The 19,667-nt window shown below is 36.7% G+C and overlaps 1 long non-coding RNA gene across 1 annotated transcript; it reads left to right on the top strand.

The window, feature by feature from the left end:
- The first annotated feature begins 17,076 nt into the window (after positions 1-17,076).
- On the top strand, positions 17,077-18,480 carry LOC127951032 (uncharacterized). Its single transcript, XR_008152572.1, has 3 exons — positions 17,077-17,127; positions 17,256-17,320; positions 18,018-18,480. It is a non-coding gene; the product is annotated as an uncharacterized LOC127951032 (long non-coding RNA).
- The last annotated feature ends 1,187 nt before the right edge of the window (positions 18,481-19,667 follow it).

Raw genomic sequence — 19,667 nt, 5'->3', positions numbered from 1 at the left:
GGGACCAGTGGATGGAGTTTATTTTTACAGAGCATCAACGGAGTTGTGCAAGTGTTTTTGTTTGTTCCCTGCATTTCGAAGATGCTTGTTTTACAAACAAGGCCCAGTTTGATGACGGATTTGCGTATCGTTTATTTCTTAAGGATGATGCAATCCCAATGAAAAAGGGTCACGATCGTGTGTTGGAACCGCATGCAGTGAGTAAAACTGCTTCAAATATCTCTGCCTCCTTGTTAATGCGTCCCCTCCCATGCCGGAGACCCGGGTTCGAGCCCCGCTCGGAGCGAGTTGTTGCTGCTGCTGCTCTCGTTCAGTTTCAGCCTCGGGATCTGATTCTGGATCATAAATAAACGGCTGAATCTGACTGTTAGCCATGGTTTGTTTTGGATGATGTTTTTTTTCCTCAAGGTAATGTCACAGCTTCCAAACGCTCTCAACGCAAAAGCCCACTGGCGCTCGTGATTGTTTAGCTCTGCCCACACGTCACGCCTCCAGCCGGTCGTGTTTTTCCGGGAAAAATCGGTACAGACTATCTTTCTCTTATGAATAAAATAAAACTAAAGACTTTTTGGAGTTATGAAGGATGCAGTACTACTCTATAAGTACTCAAGATTAACAGGATATTGAGTGAAAATGAGCATTTCACCCCCCCTCCCCTTTAAAAAAGTGGGTGTGGTGCACTGAGTGGAGGGGGAAGAGGACAGACAGCACAGAGCTTTGGGTTCAGACAGTTTCATTTCGCTCCCTTCAAGTTAAAAACACAAATAATAGCACAGCCATTTGCACTCTGAATCAAAAACATATATTTGAATGTGCTGTTGCACCTTTGATTACTTTTAAGGCTTATTCTGCATGCATTTATATAAGCCTTTTGATGGGTTGTGTCACGGAGCTGTAAAAATGGTTATACTCACTAATTGTACTATAGTCCATTTACATGTCACAAATTGTTATGTCAACACAATGTAGATTTTAAACCTAGAGGATGAAAAAAGCATAAAAAGCTTAAGATTAACCAGTTTATGCACTCTTATGCACTTTTGATTAAAGGAAAAGATAATTGGTATCAGAATCCAATTAATTAAATTTAATTAAAAAGAAAATGGGCTGAGAATTTTAGTGTTCTTCATTTTAACATTACAAAATAACACATATTTGGTAACTGGGTGCCAAAAACAGAATATATCATATAAAATGAACGGGGAGTAATATGTTTTTAAAGGTAACATACATATTTTCACTAACCATTAGTTAGTGAAAAAAAAAAAAACCTTTTGGTCTGTAATTTGTATTCTATTCATATAAAGTAAGAGCACTTTGCAGAAAATGTCTTTTGTACTGATTTCACACATATGTGCTTGAACAACTATCAAACGTCAAACTCTGCAGGGTTTTAAATCCATTTGACACTTATGTAACTCGTCACATGACTCATTACAGTTATGATTGAGGGAGCTGATACATGTTGGTTTTGTTATTGTTCTCTGATTAAAAGTTAAAATGCAAATGAAGACTGAGGAAGTGTGAAAATGATGTAGTCACTATATCATAAGATGTTGTATATAATTTATGCTGTCACTCTTTGCTGCCTTTGCATCTTTTGTAGAACAGATTTGACATCAATGTTTTGCTTAGTTTTTCTTACTAGCTGCAGCCTGAAACTGATTGTTTTCTCATCATTTTTCCCAATTATCTAATCTATTCCAGTGGGTGCTTTCTGAGTTCATGTGACAGGCATCCATGAGGAAGTGGAGTCAGTCATTAGTGAAAGCGAGGCACTTATGAATTATGCTCTTTGTTTGAGTGCTTGCCGTGGGACACACAGCAGAGCAATTGAAAACCGTTAACGAGCAAAGAGCAATTCAAGTTCAGGGGTCAACTAAAAGATTGTTCACATCTTCTGAGTTAAGTTCTCTTGTTCCTGTACTTTTTATGTTCTTCTTTTGTTTATATACAGTAGTATATAGTATATACAATAGACTTTTACCAAATTTGTATCATATTACCAGACCGGAGAGAAAAACAAGTAATCAAACAAAGAGTGAGAGAAGATCGTTGGAGAACATGAAAGAGACCAAACAGTATATTGGAGTACAGACACTGACCATGATACCACAACACATGCTGTACTTTCCCCATCGTTTTTTAAATAGTAAAGAACTGAAATGGGTATATTTTCTCATGAGATCGGGTTAAATAAAGTTAAGAAACGGTAAGGTTTATTGATAATGCAGATATGAAGAGGATTGAAGGCAGGTGAGTATGGTTGATTAGAAAGTTCTGGGGTTCTTAACTCTTGATTATCGTGGGTTGGTTTGATGCAGGAATCCTGGGGAGGAATGGGTGCTGTGGAGAACCGGGATCACGGAGACGTTGGAGAATACAGGAGGTAAGGAAACAACTGGTAAGTTAACAGGTAAGGAGTCGGTATAGTTCAGGATAGTGAACGGTAGACCAGACAGTGGGATACTGAGTGTAGTGAGAAGATATAGCAGGCTTGTTTAATGATTGCATGATTGCAGGTACAGGAATTAGAATTCGGGTGATTGAGATCTGGTGTGTGTCGAAGGAGTTGACTGTGCTGATGTAAATGACTGTGATGTTGCCCTGACAATACTATAAAAGTATATGACTTTGACAATAATGATTGTTTTACTAACTTTGGAATGGAAGCATCATGACTGTATATGGTACTATACAGATTTTGAGTCAATGCAACATCCAGTTTTAATTTAGAGTCCCTGTGACATGTCTTTAATTACCAATGGCTCCTTGGCCTGAACATGACCGAAGACACCTGATTTAAATTACAGTTATATAGCATAATATTATATAACTGTTTCTTTTTTTTATTTATTTTTTACTGCTTTGCTTTCACATTTGTTTCTTACAGACTGCAGCTTTTTCCCATCTGAAGCTCAGAATAAGGCACATCTGTGTGTGGTGATTTACATTTTTTTTTTTTTTTTTTTTTGCTGTAGTTAATCAGGAGCTTTATTTAAACAGTAAGTGCTACAGTATGCTAAGTTGGTAAGCTACACATTTATGTTAAGCTAATTGATCACAAAAAAAGATATTTAATTTGACCACTTTAGCTTTGATAATACAGTAGATTATAATGTGATTTGTACTTAAAAGATTCAGTTTGAATTACACATTTTTATGATCAAGAACAAATACACCCTCAAATGATGCTCTATCATTTTTAATCAAGCACAAATCATGGCTGTCATTCCCAAAACTTTGCACAGAGTTCAAGGCCATAATTAGTTAAAGTGCACAATGTTCTGAATGCTCCAAATACTAATTTGTTTTTGGGACTTGCTGGGATACACAGTGGAGTTATGGAGTGTTTGGCTGCTCCATTGATTTAATTTTTTAACAAATGTCATGCCCCTAGTCAAATTACACATTCAAAATATGTGAATTAATTATGACCATATGAAATGTTCTTCGAAAATGCTACGCAACAACAGATGATGAGATGCATTTATTAAGCAGCTGCAGAAGTAAGATCATTATCTCAGCATGCTTCTGCTTTTCACAGTTCATTTTCATTCTAAAGAAATGGCGTCGCTTCTCATCACTGGATCTGTTTGGAATGTGCAAGTGTTGAATGCTGCAAACAACAGATTTTAATGTCATACAAAAATTGCAGCCACTTGAATCATGCTGCTCTCGCAACTTTGTGGAAGATGTGATTTTTCATTTGTCTTGATCAGCCAGATAGGAAAGAAAGAGGAAACTTGGTTGCACAATAACAACCAGGCCTTGGAAAATTGAAGCTTGGCGTTTCTGACAAGTTGTAACAGAAAGAGATAAATCTGTCACTTTGAAAGAATAATTTCTGCTCAGATATACACTGTATGTTACCAGCCGGGGAAAAGCAGATGAAGAATCTGGCACACTTTTTCACTGCTGATGCGTAACCCGTAGATATTGTTGAAAGGTACAAGAGCGGTTTATCCCTGTTACGTGTGATGAAGGGAGTGAAGGATTTGTAAAATACAAAGGCCTTGGGTCTCAGAAAGTAATATATTTTGTGAAAGTTAACTTTAAATGCACACTCTGGCTATTTTTCTAGTTTTATGAGCAATACTTCTGCTAAGAGAATGTCCCTTTGGAAGAGCGAGAGAAACAGGCTTTCAGAAAGTTCTTCAGATGTTTTGTAACTTACCAACACTTTAAAAAAAATGACTGCAGGTTGTAAAATAACCTTTGACGACATCTCAAGAAGTAAAGACAAATAGTTTTGCAAGCCCTGGGACACCAGCCTCTTGTTGCAATAATACAGTTTTGTCCAAATAATGAGAAATTACATGACAAATATGAGCAATAAAGTCGCAAAATTGCAATAACGCAAATTAATGCGCCATTGAAAGATTTCAAAGAAATCAACAACACTATGACCTGTACACCACCAAGGTTTTCAAAGTTATTGAAAATACACTTTTAGAGCTAAAAGGATCCAGAAACATATGCAAGTGCCCATTTCTTACCTTATTTAATATTATTGCAGTAGTAACTGGCACACATTCAAGTGCTGTTAATCTGTCTGCATGAATTTTTCATCTGCAGTGGCTCGTTTCCAAGTGCCAGGGTGCCATGGGACTCTCATCTGAAAAGAATCAGTACCACATTGCCTAAACTAAAGAGTTTAATTTTTCTGACGTTAGCAGTACTAAACTGAATTGTAAAACAACAAACAAAAGCTGTTTAACAGGTTTTTAACACTCCTCAAATCATACATATTTGAAGAAACTAGTAGTCCTGCCTCAAAGTAAGGCATTGCCAGAAGTTGACATGTTCGACTCAAATGAACAGGGTGACAATGAAAGATCCACAAAGCCACAGTATTACACTCTTCAGGGAAATCAGCGACCAAATGGCTAATTTATAGTTGTCTCTGTGCATTAAGCTGAGATAGGAAAGTGTTTTAACATTGGGGAAAACATTTTAATCACACACACACCACCAAAACAAAAATGGTGAAATTTTACCTTTGAGAACATAAAACCTGAGAAATTCTTTCTAAATATTTCCTTTAAACTTAAATGCCGTACACACATGAATATATGTACACAACTGGTAAAGTATTTGGATATGAATTTTCTCAAATGATTTTGTGCTCCAGTCTGGATAACATTGGCAGTTAAGCTTTTAGTGTTGTGTTTCTGAGCCTCTGATGGGTATTTTCATTAGCATAATGAAACAGTTGAAAATATACACAAAAATAGCCTGCATCACAGCGAGTGGATAGTCCAAAAGTGCTTAAAGTCAATCTAATCTCAGAGGGAATGCTGTTTCCTTTAATGCCGGCGTGTTTATTCCACAGCTGGGGAGAAGAAAATCTTTCATAGAACTGTTGTTTTAATCATCTGCCGCAGAACAACGGGAGTTGAATGTGTTCCCAGTATCAGCTCCAACAATAAAGACCAAGTTATGTGTTGAAAATGGGCACTTCTCATGTTGCAGGGAATTAATTAATGTGCTTGTTCAGTTATTTCATTGTTGTGATGTTTTACCACTGTTTTTTTTCTTAATCAAACTCTGCAGACTTTTTACATGTTCTATTACATGATATTTTATGAGTGCTGCATTCTGTGAAACCCACATTTCCCAATGGCATCTCAAGTCAGTGTCATATGTGATAAGAGTAACTGTAGTAATTGATATGCAATTTTGTTCATACATACAGGACATTATAGAGACCACTGGCTTATCCAAATTCAATTACAATTCAAGTAAACTACATTATTGGACCATTATGGCTAATTGACCTCATAGAGACCTGTTACTGGAATCCTGCAGAGGATGCCTGCATTCTCTGAAATGCACTTATGAGCTTATCAAAACCAGACAGGGAGGGAGATGGGAAAATGAATGGGATAGATTCAAAACAGGCTTTTCCGCTCCAGATATATCTTTGAGTGAATATATTATGCAATATTTTATCTTTCTTTCTAAAGTAGTTTTTCCAGTTGAAGACTAAAGCATAGCACATTGGGGAAGAAAAGTTGCAAACCCAAGGCAATTTAAGTCTTTTAATCTCTTAATGACTTAATGGTTGCGCCTATTAATACTACTCTTAGCCTTTCTGGATTTAATTTAAATGTCCTGTTTTACCAATTACTTCTTGACTTACTTCTTGATGTGCAAATGTCTTGTTCAGCAATAATTTCATTATCTTGTATAATTTTAGTTGAACACTGAATATTGTAATCAGCGTTTCTGAGGAAAACAAAATAACAAGCAATAGTTTTATATAGATACACATAGACGTATTCAAACATGTATGTCTCAATAGCAGTGAAACAGCAATCCAGAACTTCTGGTCTTCAGTCAACCCTCAATCTCACTCCAGTTTTGAAAGCTGGCTTTCAGGAATACAAATCTATATACTCCTTCCCACCAGCTCAGAACACTTAATGAGTGATGCCGTGTTGTTCCTTCATAATGAAGCAAAAAGTCTCTCCAAATCTTTACCCCCTCTGTTCCTGCCTAGTGGAAGAAGCTGCTAACCTCCACCCAAACTACCTAGACCATCATCTCATGAGAATTTGTTTGTATTTTATGTAAAATGGGGTTCTACAAAATGTACATTTACTTAGGTTTGTATAAACACCAGAACGTCCAATACTTATGTATTTACAGTGCTTAAATTTATACAATAAAATTGTATTATATTGTATTCAAATGTATTTAAACACACCAAAAAGATGCAACAAAATTACAAAAAGAAACTAGTGTACTGTAATCCAGACCTTCAGAAACCATTTGACTGTGAAGGACAGACCCAAATTCAAATATTTATTCTCCATCCTCAACAGTGACTTTAAGCATAGATATTAATAGGTTGATGCCACATGATTCAACCACTCCAGGCACATTGACAAAGTCTTGGAACCATCAATATGTCGTCACAAAATAAAATTTTGTAGCATCTGGTTGTAAAAATCAGCTTAATTTAAATTCATGAAGAAATTAGATAACACTTCAGAGATAAAAATGCTTAGGTTTGTGTTTTTTTTTTAACATTTATTAAAGGGCTTATGAAATAAGAAATGTTAATTCTTTTGACATTCATTGTCAAGAGATCATTGTACTGTAAAAACATTCTTTAAGTTTCACAACGCAAAACTTCCTTGTTAGTCTAAAAACAGCTTATATTGAAACCAGTCTGCCAAAATGAGGTTTGTGGAATGTTCCACTCTATGATGTAATAGTGTGGATAAACATCCACCTCCGAAGAGGATCAACCCCTGCTTCTACATCACTGCTGTTAAGCCCCGCCCACCGATCCGCGCATGTACTGATAATAACAAGGGGGAAACACAGGTCTACGCAGAAGCTGAAATGATAAAGATGGCTCTGAGGACAACAGGATGCTATTCAGTGCCAAGTTGTGTTAAATCAGTCTTTGCATTGCCTTCCTTCTGATCCCAATATTGGGAAAGAGTGGATGAACTTTATTTGAATGTAGACCTAGATCGTGTCAGTAAGAACTTTGTTCACTTCATTTTACTGTGGATTCATTTACAAACAAGGCACAATCCGATGTAGATTTAAAAAAAAAAAAAAAAAACTAAAAGATGATGCTGTGCAGAATATATTGGATCACACTAGTATGAGTAACATATCATTTGATATAAGTATTTTTGTGGTTTTAGCACAAAATCACAGCAGCTTTCCAGTGGTGGACAAAGTACACAAATCAAGTACTTGAGTAAAAGTACAGATACATATGGTAAAATATTACTCCAGTAAAAGTAAAAGTACTCCTTTTTCAATTTTACTCAAGTGAAAGTACAAAAGTACTCAATTTTTTAAGTACTTAAGTAAAAAAGTACTGCAAGATAGATGTTTGCAATATTATATAGGCTACTTAATTTAATTTTATATTAGCACATTTTTTTATGATCCTATTGCTCAAAATACCAGGGATTTTTTTTTCAAAATAACCACTATATGGAGTCAAGATATATTTTTGTTGTTGATATGGACTACGCTGATGAGAGTAATGTTCACTGTGAAGCTTACACTGTGATGTACCTGAGAGAAAACAGAGATGACCATCTGATTTTCACCAGTAAGAACAAAGTATTTTAAAGTTTGTTGTTTTACAGAACATCAAAGTTACAGTACAGACCAAAAGTTTGGACACACCATCTCATTCAAAGAGTTTTCTTTATTTTTATGACTATGAAAATTGTAGAGTCACACTGAAGGCATCAAGGGCTATTTGAGCAAGAAGGAGAGTGATGGGGTGCTGCGCCAGATGACCTGGCCTCCACAGTCACCGGACCTGAACCCAATCCAGATGGTTTAGGGGTGAACTGGACCGCAGACAGAAGGCAAAAGGGCCAACAAGTGCTTAGCATCTCTCGGGGAACTCCTTCAAGACTGTTGGAAGACCATTTCAGGTGACTACCTCTTGAAGCTCATCAAGAGAATGCCAAGAGTGTGCAAAGCAGTAATCAAAGCAAAAGGTGGCTACTTTGAAGAACCTACAATATGACATATTTTCAGTTGTTTCACACTTTTTTGTTATGTATATAATTCCATATATAATTCCACATGTGTTAATTCATAGTTTTGATGCCTTCAGTGTGAATCTACAATTTTCATAGTCATGAAAATAAAGAAAACTCTTGGAATGAGAAGGTGTGTCCAAACTCTTGGTCTGTACAGTATATACATGTCATTTTTGTGACAACATCACAACAGCACCAAAGTGAACCCCTTCTCCATCAGTTGCTGCATGGATAGAATGGCTGTAGGCTTCAACTCTAGAGAAAGAGAGAGCGAGAGATATATATATGAAAAGTGAAAGTCCTTGCAGCATGTGGTGCATCTCTTCAATTCGGGCAGGGATCTCCCTTTTTGGATTGTTATATGTATCTTGGAAAAGAGAGAGTGTACTTGTTAGAATATTTTGAGATCATGAAAATATCCCTAGTGCCTTTTTTAATCATCTGTCCTACAATGAGCCTAATCGAATCCATAAAATCACTTCATATTGGCCATGCAGAACATGACAGAAACTAACACATGATAGCAATGTATAACTGTATGTGGAGTAGACCTGCAGATTAGGCCAAATTGTAACAAACTATTAAAATTGCCAAATGCCTCATTTATCAATGCAACACAATGCCAAAACAACAGGCTAACACATACTGCAACTAGGCAGTCAGTGCAGTTTAATTATAAAATATATTTTATACATAAATATGGTAAAACAACAACTATTAAGCCAGTATTCACACAAATACATTAAGCTGCAGGTAAATCTTAAAAACCTTACATCAACCATGCTCTTGTCATCTGATAAGTTTAATTAATGTGCAGGCTAGATTCACTTATAATACTTCGTCATTAAACACAATTAGGATTTATGAAATCATAGCCACGAATTAACGTAGTAGTAACGTCGTAGTAATTAATAAAACTAGCTCACAAATTCTTAATTTGGTGGGAATTAATTATTAATTCATAGGTAGCAGTTCTCACTATGTAAACTTTGCACCGTTTAAACGTTATAAAATAAAACTTAATTAAATATCAATACTCACCATCTGGTTGCTGTCCACGTCGTCCATCTTTAATTAGTGTTGATTCAGTACAGTAGGTGGCGCTGTCACAAAAATACTAGGGTCCTAAAGCTGCGGTCACAGAATTGCGGTCCTGTAACTGCAGCCTCCGGTTGTGCAGGAATACCCTTCTCGATGAGGGGGTCAAAACAGGACAGAAAATAGCCTATTACTTCTAAATTACCTTTTTATGTTACAATTTTGATAACAGCATAAGTGGACCTCAGAGAAATGTACAAGACAATATACAAAGGCAGTTCATGACTCCTTTGACTCAATATTACAGGTTTTTAAACTATAGTACCCTCTCAACACAATTAAACCAATGCATTTTTACATACAGACTCTCTCTGCTTTGTTGCTCTTTTATAAGTCACTTTGAATAAAAAAGCATTTCTCTCATGTATATGTCATAGTAGGGAAGAAAAGACAATTTCCGCAGTTTCTATTTCTCGCTGACTTTAAATCAGCATCATTCTCCCATATGAAATAGTACACCGTTAGGATGACATATAACAGATCTAATGTGTTTTAAACCTGTACCTATATTTATTCTGGTTTGTTTTCCTTTGCAATTGTCTTTATTTGATCAGGAAGGTGTACCTGGGGCAGGTGGTTTAGGGACTTATAAAACTGCTATATTATAAACTGAAAATGAGGCCTAATGTATTTAAGGGGGCATATGATGCAATTTCATTATTTCTTTTCTCCTTGGAGTGTTACAATCTCTTGATGCATAAAGAAGATCTGTAAAGTTGCAAAGACTAAGGTCTCAAATCCCAAAACTTATTCTTTATAAAAATTAAGAGTCAACCACGCCCTCCTAAAACAGCTAATTCTAACATGCACCCACATTTCTATGTGATGATGTTGGAAGATTTGCATAACGCCGCCCAAATATCCATGCAAAGAAAGAAGTCGTACCTTTTATTCTCACCGGTGCTGCCGGCACCATGTTGTGGATATGCTGTTTCATTGTGAAAGCAAAGCTACTTTTTTTGACCTTCCAAAAGAGGACACAACTAGAAATCAGTGGTTAACAGTGGTGTAGTCTTTTTTTTTTGTAGTGAGTATACTGTAATTTTTCCCAACCCAGAGCAGCATCTCATAAGCACCACCACATTTATTTAACAGGGAATTATGATTGCTTTTATTTTTTAGGAGCACTTGTGCTGCTAATTAATAAATAAATAAAAATTCAGGAGCACCTTCTGAACAATAACAAAAAAGTATCCTGGACTCCTTAAAGTGATTTACAGGGGCATTTTTATCTAACTATATTCAAAGTATTTTATCTTTTATGTCAAATTCAAACGTCTATTTTTCTAAGTTTTTTTCTAAATTTCGAATTAAAACAATTGAACAAGAATAATAAGTTACTGATCAAATAAAATCAGTATTAATCTATTAAGGTCTGTCATAAAACAATGTTGTTACATATCCGCAGTCTTTTTTAAGTGGATATATGAAACTCCTTGACCTTTCCTAGTGATTTTATGGCGTATCACATGGACTACACCACTGGTGGTTAAGTTGTATTTACAACACTGTTCCAGAACAGTTCAACCCACATATTCAGATGTGTGCAGTGCATTTTGGAGGACAAGGACTGTTTTTGTGAGAGTAGCCTACAATGCCGGTGTCTGTTTCTATAAAGTGGGGCAATTCCAACTTTGCAAGGACAGTCTGGCCACTGATGATTCAAACTCGCTTCTCTGATCACAAATGCAGATATAGTTTTATGTTTACGTGGCACCCACTCGATGCAACAAATGCCTCATTTGTAATGGGTTTTATGTTTTTGCCTTGTTGGACCGGGACACATGGCATGACAGTATGGTAGGGGACATAACATTTACGTCATTCGGCCAGTCACAATGCACTGGATATCTGGCCAATCAATGCACACCTCGCTTTTAAGAATGATAAGCTTTGTAAAAATCTAAGCTTTTCAGAAAGGCGGGGCACAGAGGAGAAACAATAATGTACAGTATGTGGAAAATAATGTGTATTTTGAACCTTAAACCACATAAACATTGCATTATACTAAATACACAAAGTAGTGTTCTTTTCAGCGATGTCATATGACCCCTTTGAGGTTGTGATGGCTCACTAATATGTCTACAATTGTGGTTCTCATTCATGATCATGTGAAGCATTGCTAATTGCTTCATGTCAATTACAGGACCTGTGCCAGATTTGCACTTCTTGTTCCAGTAAGCACATACAGCTTCAGGACTCTCTTAAAGTCATTTAAACCTGTCTCCTGGAGTAAATAAAAAGAGAAGACTGGTCATTACTTATTGAAAACAATGAATTGCCTGAAATCATCTCGCCATAGTGTGTGCCCACGGCCTCAGGCACTTTCAAATCCTGCCTCATTAATTTCTTATGGGGGCCCCATCAGAACTGATCTCTCATGTTGACTTGCTGGTAATGGATAGCATACCAGTGATTGCATATTCAATAGAGGACACATGTTTTTGTTGGGATAAAGGTTGTGCTGTAGTTTGCATTTAATTCAAAACAAATTTTTCATACTCATAGAGCTGCTTTCATTCATGCAGTGTTACATTAATTTCACAAGTCACTAATGAGGCTTGTGAGTAAAATGTCTTTTTATGCAGTTCTGTTTTATTCAGTTTTATTCCCACTTTCTGGGATGATTTTACTAAACGTTTGAGCCATTTTAGCATCTGCTTATACCTACATATTTGTACTTAACAATAATTGGATGGTAATTGTTTCTTATGGGGTCATCTGCAAAAATACATATGCATGAGACGTCAGTGATAAACCACATGCATTCAATTGACAGTTTATTTATAGTTTTGTGATCCTATTTGAACTTGAAATATGTGTCAGTCGCTTGTTCAATAATTATTCAAATATTAATTTTAATAAAATGAAAACTGACATGCTATGGAAAGAGCAGAAATAAGTTAACACAGGCCTGGATAAATCAGACAAATTATTATTTGTTATTTATTTAAAAAATAATAATCCAACTAAACCCTCACCCAGCAACTGAACTTGGTGCCAGCACGTCTGTGAAGCCACAGCTAACAACCAAAGGCATCTGTGTCTGGTAACCGTAGCAAGGACACATTACTTCACCCTACTGGAAGTCACTTCAAAACAGGCACATACTACCCATTAGAAAGGGCTTCTTTCATTAATTCAGTTATGTGTTTGTGATTTAGTCATTAAAACTTTGTGCACAAATTACTTGAGTTTCTGATTCTGTCACTGCTTGCATATCAATGTCCCTTAAACACTTATGAACTAGTGCATTACTACTGCAAGAAAGTTATTGTAATATTACAGGGCTCATGAAATGAGAAGCAAAATTTCCCTTGATGTTTTGACATAGAAGAGATCTTTGTATACAGGCACAGGCACTTAATTGGAATTTCTTTGAAGGGGTCATCAGATGCCCATTTTCCACAAGTTGGTATGATTAGGGTCTTAATGCAAAGTCTATAACATACTTTGGTTAAACCTCTGGGGTATCCAGGCTTCATCACGACAAATTCAAACGTACATAGACGCATTTAGGTAGATCGGGGGCGCATTCCCTTAAAAAACCTAAAGTAATCCACTGCATCTTCAGTGGCTCAGATGTTGGGAGTAAATGATGACTATGTTCATTATTACATCCAACAACAGAACAACTCAATCGCTTAGGAAACATTCAAGTGATTAAAAACAAATATGGAAAAACAATACACAATAGATACAAAGACGATATATTGTACATGTGCTATTTACAAATTACGCAAGGGAATGTGGCTAGACACAAGATATATTAAAACAATAACGTATGTATAATAAAATAAAAAGTGTATTACAAGTAAAAGTACAGTATATTTTAATGTGCCATTAAAACACTGTTGTACACCCAACAGTTTGACTGGGTTATATTAATATATCAGTCTACAAACGAAATATCACAAACACATTTATATATAAGTTACATTAAAGATGTTCGACCTTCCGTGTACTTTGAGTATGAGAAGAGAACATGGACTTCCCATTAACTTAAGGCGCTCTGACAAATGCATCACGTTCCCATCTTTGACATTTGCTCCTTGAGTTCCATGACCTCTAGAGGATGGCTTGAGGCTGAAGGTATAGCCAGATCTGAGCGGCTGCACTTCACAGCGTCCAGAACTCATAGAGGAGATGCACTCGTATCTGAAGGGCTTCTTTGGGCATGTGAAGTCTGGCAGTTTGACTCATCCATGCTAGTCTATAATGAGATTAAACTTTTTTGACTGCTTGCAGCATGTGTCTGTCAGTATATGATAGCTGAGACTGCTCATTTCCTGAATATTAAAGAGGTTACAGTCGGGTAAGGAGCACTGGGGGCCTGATTTGATGTGATGAAACCTGATGTGGCCATTGCTCTTCTGTTGACTGATGGATCGCAGTGGCAGTGGAATGAGCCCACATCAGGGTGCATACCCTTTGGTTGGGCTATTGGCACCAGCAGTACTTCAGGTAAAGACTCCTCCATGCCATGGAGAACAAAGATGAATATTAAAGGGATTATATGAAGCAACTACAATTTTTACTTTCTATTTGGAGTGTTACAAGCTCTTGGTTCATTAAGAAGATCTGTAAAGTAGCAAAGACTAAAGTCTCAAATCCAAAGAGATAATATTTATGAAAGTTAAGACTGTGACGAGTGGGGCGGGGCCGAGGGACGTGGGAACGAGGAGTGAGGCCAGGTGTAGTGATTGGAGATGAGCTGCACCTGCGACCCACCACTGGTCTCGAGTCCCACGTAGGAGATTGAAGGATATAAAACTATAGCGACGACAGTGAAGGACGAGAGAGGACCAGGCCGCCCAAATGTTCACGCAAAGACAGAAGGAGTAAAAGGTCCCTTTTATTCTGTTTCCATTCTCGTGGAGAAGATATGTGTTTCACTGTACAATTGAAACTACTTTGTTTGGCCTTCCAAAAGAGGACAATATCTGCCTTGTCATGCCTAGAGCTGATCTGTGCATGTCTCTGAGGAAATACATCAACTTGGCGCTGTGGATCGCCAATTCGGTTTACACTGTGGATGAAGCGGAGTCCAGCCCAGGGTCATCACATGTGGTTGGCACAAGCCCCCGGCCACTCCTTCATCAAATCTGCTGGCCCTTCCTCACTCTAGCCCCCAGCCGTTTCTCACTCTAGCCCCCGGCCCTTCCTCACTCTAGCCCCCATCCGTTTCTCACTCTAGCCGCCGGCCCTTCCTCACTCTAGCCACTGGCCGTTACTCACTCTAGCCCCCAGCCGTTTCTCACTCTAGCCGCCGGCCCTTCCTCACTCTAGCCCCCGGCCCTTCCTCACTCTAGCCACTGGACGTTACTCACTCTAGCCCCCAGCCGTTTCTCACTCTAGCCCCCGGCCCTTCCTCACTCTAGCCACTGGACGTTACTCACTCTAGCCCCCAGCCATTTCTCACTCTAGCCGCCGGGCATTCTTCACTCTTTGCAAGGATAGGACGTTTTTTACATTTAACGATTTAAAAATGACATTTAAAAATTTGCCACTGATGATTCTGATCTTCACTGATGAGTTGCGCTTGTGTAGAGTAGTGCTTGTTGTTTCTACAATCACAAATACAGACATGGTTTTATGATTATGCGGCGTGATACGCAACACGTAAAAAGGTAGTATAAATCATTATGATCAGTAATTATGTCCCCACTGGATGCAACAAATGCCTTGTTTGCAATGAGTTTTATTGTTTTTGTCTAGTCGCATTGTATTCTAACCGGGACATCCCATCACAGTATGTTAAGGCGCGTAACGTTTCGGCCAATCATGATGCCCTGGATAGCTGGCCAATCAGAGCACACCTCGCTTTACAGAATGACGCACTTTGTAAAAATCTATGCATCCTGCTTCATAATGTACTACAATACTGAAGTACAGATAATTGCCACTATTTACAATAAGCAATATAAACAGCAGCTATTTCCTGCTATTTCAAAATAGTGTAAATATATTGTATGCTGTACCTATTCGAACTTAGTGTAAATAGTATATTGCTTAGAAAATCTTTTTTGTTGTTGATGTTATTGTTTTTACTTAGTGTACTTATTTTGAGACCATACACTCTAAAAAACGCTGGGTTGTTTTTTCAACCCAACTGCTGGGTTGAGGCCGTTGGATAGGACTTTGGGATGTTTTAACCCAAGTTTGGGTTGAAAATAAGCCTCTTTTTTAACCCAGCGGGGTGGGTTGAGGACGCGGACGTGAAGGAGAGCACGCACGTCACGTCAAGATCGTACGTCTCCAGTGCGAGCAGCCGCCATTTTCTCAGCGTGATAGAAGCGAGAAGCGAGTGAAAGACTATGGTAAGTAAATATTCAAAATGTAAAGTTATCTTTTATTGTTTACCTGGTTGTATGAAAGGCGGAAGGTTGTATGAAAGGCGGAAACAAAGGAGCTTAACGTTATATATAGTTATATAAAAAAAAAAACGGACGCGGTTTTCGCCTCAGACACGGAGGTCTTAACTGCCTCATGTAACGTTACTGAACGGAGGATGTACTTTTAATATAACGTCTGTGAATGTATTTTGTCATATTTACATAAGATTTTACATTATCTGTACTTTTTGAGGCGTTAACAGACGGTTATGGTCAGGGTTAGCTCATGTGAATTTGTCTTTTTTTTTTTCGCGGTTAAACTGAATGTATGTTTGTCCCCTAAAGGAAACGGCATTGTGTAGTAAAGACTAGCATAATTATTTTGAGGCTGTTGAAGTGGTAACTGTTAAAAGTATGTTTTACATGTAATATTTCAGACTTGTCAAGCTTGTGTCTCATTGTCCTCGCGCTGAGAGTTAAAGACACAGAAGCTGTTTGTGTGAGGAGTCAACAGACCTGTGTGAGGATGAGGAGGAGGTGTTCTTCTGAAGAGAGGGACAGACGGTTTAAGGAGAGTAAACTTCAGAATAACATCAAGTTATCTTTATTTTTACTAAGACTAAAATAATGTGTGTTTTTTTTGTTTTTTTTTAGATGTTGAAATCCAGAGACAAGATAACTTCATTCTTTTGAGACTGATGTAAGTTAAGTTATTACTTTTTTTTTTTTTGAAAATTAATGTTTCTGTTGTGTCCTGCCTGTTAACTTCACATTTCTGTCTGTATATATATATACATATATGTATATATGTATATATATATATATGTATATATATATATATATATATGTATATGTATATATGTAAGTATATATGTATATATATATGTATATGTTAATATTTTATTGAAACCATTGATGCCCCTTCTTTGCAGAACTCAAACTAACTGGAGTTAAGGACACACAAGTCTGCTTGTGTGAGGAGGAGGTTTTCTCAGCTTCTTCTGAAGAGAGGGAAAGATCGTTTAAGGCAAGTAAACTTCATAATTTCATGTTATCAGTTGTTGTTGTGTTTTACTAAGAGTAAAATAATGTTTGTTTTTTGTTTTTGTAGATGTTAAAAGCAAGAGACATGGGAGAGCATCATTCCTTTGAGATTTAGGGTTAGTTATTTTTAGAAAATAAATGTTTCTGTTGTCTCCTGCCAGTTTACTTCACATTTTGATGCAACAACAGTGTGATTACGTGCTCATTTCATTAAGACCATTGATGTCTGTGTTTTTTATTGCAGAAATCAAACCAACTTTGGAGTTGTCTGATTTGGAGAGTCATTATTCTTGGTCTTCGCTCTTAGAGGTAAAGTTCACACAAAAAATCATTTACTTGCCCTCAAGTCATTCCAAACCTATAAGACTTTTGTCTGTCTTTACAACATGAATTAATATATTTTCAGTTTTCTCATATTTGTTAATCCATTTATAGTTTAGATAATCAATATTTTCAAGCTTCATAAATATAGAGTTATTGTAGAAGTAAATTCTGATATTTATATATGAATACATCTTAAATTATATGATAGCAAACATGTATGTTCAAAATAAAATACTGGTCTCCCAGACCAGCAATGGAGGACACAAAAAAAGAATATTAAATATATTCATATGTTTTCCAAAAAATGAGCAGTTTGTGTATGAGTCTGGAAAAACATGGGGAGAGTAAATTATGAACATTTTAATTATTTGGTGAACTAACGGTTTGAAGAGCAGCCCTCCATGAATATTGTGAGGTATGTGAATGTCATGTCTGTTTTAATGTTTCAGTAAAGAAGCTTTCTGAAAGCAATATTTATTCAAACAATATCACCTGCCCTCACAGTAGTGCTGTCATTATAGCCTCCTGGAGCGCTGTGGTGGACTGAGACATTAAACAACCACACAAAGTGTTGAAACTTTAAAACCGATTATTTACCTATCCTTGTGGATGTGAATACACCTCTACCTGAAAATGGATAGTTTAATTAAATGTATAATTTTTTCAAATGTGTTTCTCTTAGGCCACTGATGAAGAGCAGGTGGTGACTGGGATGAATCCTGGTCAGAGAGGAGAATCTTCTTTCCCCTAAACAGCAGTGGTTTTAAAGGAGGACGCTGCCCTGGATGATGTAGAAGAAGTCAGATGCTGTGCTGATGGGGTTTCTTCATGATGACATCAGTTATGCTAAAGAGATCATGAAAATTGACCGTGATGCATGATCTGTATTCATGGACTATGAAACAAACTGTAAGTGTATAATTTGTTAAAAAAAAAAAAAGTTAAATGCTTTTTCTGTGTTGTTTAGTAGAAGAGTTTACACTCTGTCATTCATACACCTGCTCACATTCTTTCACACACACACACACACATGCGTCTGTTAAATGTTATAATATCAAAGTTAATGTTGTGATTTATTTGTGTACTGTCATGCCAGAATAGTTGGAAAAAAACCTAATTGTAAATTTATTGTATGTGTTTTCGTATATTTTATACAATAAATACAATTGAACAAAGTCCAATTTGATCTTAAGTTATATTCATCAAATGTTTAATGCATTGTTTATGAACTCTGTAGCTGTTAATGCCATCCTTTTCTGCATTTCTTCTAACATGTTACTTTTTGACTTTTCTCTTGTTTTTAATAAATATTTTCCTTTTGATAATTATTATTTGTGTGTAAAAGTGATATTTAAAATGAACAACATTTGTAGGTTTAATGCCTAGCTCAATTTGGGTTAATTTTAACGTAGAAATGCATTGTTTCCCCACATGGCTGCACTCTGCGAGTTTATTTTCTGCCAGCAGGAGGCGCTAAGAGCGGGAGAGGTAGGTTTCTCCGGTAACGGCTGCAGAGCGGTACTGAGCTCACAAACACTGCCTTATCAAGCACATGCGAAATGATATCGAACATTTTCTAAATACAGTAGTTTTCCTTCTGAAATACAGTGATAAAAAACACCCGCTCTGGTTTTTGAAACCCTGCAATATAGTCATTTTAAACCATAAAAAAGGCAACCCAGCAGGCTGGGTTAAATATGATAACCCAACTGGTTGGGTTAAAATAACCCAGCGCTGGGTTCGTCCCTTTTTGACCCAGCGCTGGGTTGTCAAAATAACCCAAATTGGGTTGTTTTCAACCCAGCAGTTTTTAGAGTGTAACACAGTATAATGCAAATAACTGCATGAAATTATACTTTGATAGGGAACAAAGGTTTTGGGGTTTTATTGCCTCAGCTGTGTATTTCTACTAAAACTGCAATGAAATGTGTGTAATGTTATCTTTGTCCAAGCATTCAGAAATGTAGCCAGAGTCTAATGAGCTGGGCTGGAAAACGAAATCACATAATGTAAAAACTTATGCAACAGATGCATTCTCTATTGAATGTGTGTGTGTGCGTGTGTGTGTGTGTGTGTGTGTGTGTGTGTGTGTGACTTTAGACATCAGACCTTAATATTCTTAAAACAAAGGAGAACCTTGTATTAAATTGTCCTGGTATATATAATTTTTTAATTTTTTTTTTAATTTTTATTTTTTTTTACCTCATAATCTAATCTTCCTAGTGGTGTTTGACTAAGTGTTATATCTAATGGTAATTTATGTAGAACACTGCCCTCTGGATACTTAATTGTATTAGTCTCCACTCAGTAATTAAGAACAAGCTTGGGCAAT

This window comes from Carassius gibelio, chromosome B2 (genome assembly GCF_023724105.1).
Source record: "Carassius gibelio isolate Cgi1373 ecotype wild population from Czech Republic chromosome B2, carGib1.2-hapl.c, whole genome shotgun sequence".
In the NCBI taxonomy this organism is placed as follows: Eukaryota; Metazoa; Chordata; class Actinopteri; order Cypriniformes; family Cyprinidae; genus Carassius; species Carassius gibelio.
This window is presented reverse-complemented; position numbering and strand designations above follow the sequence as displayed.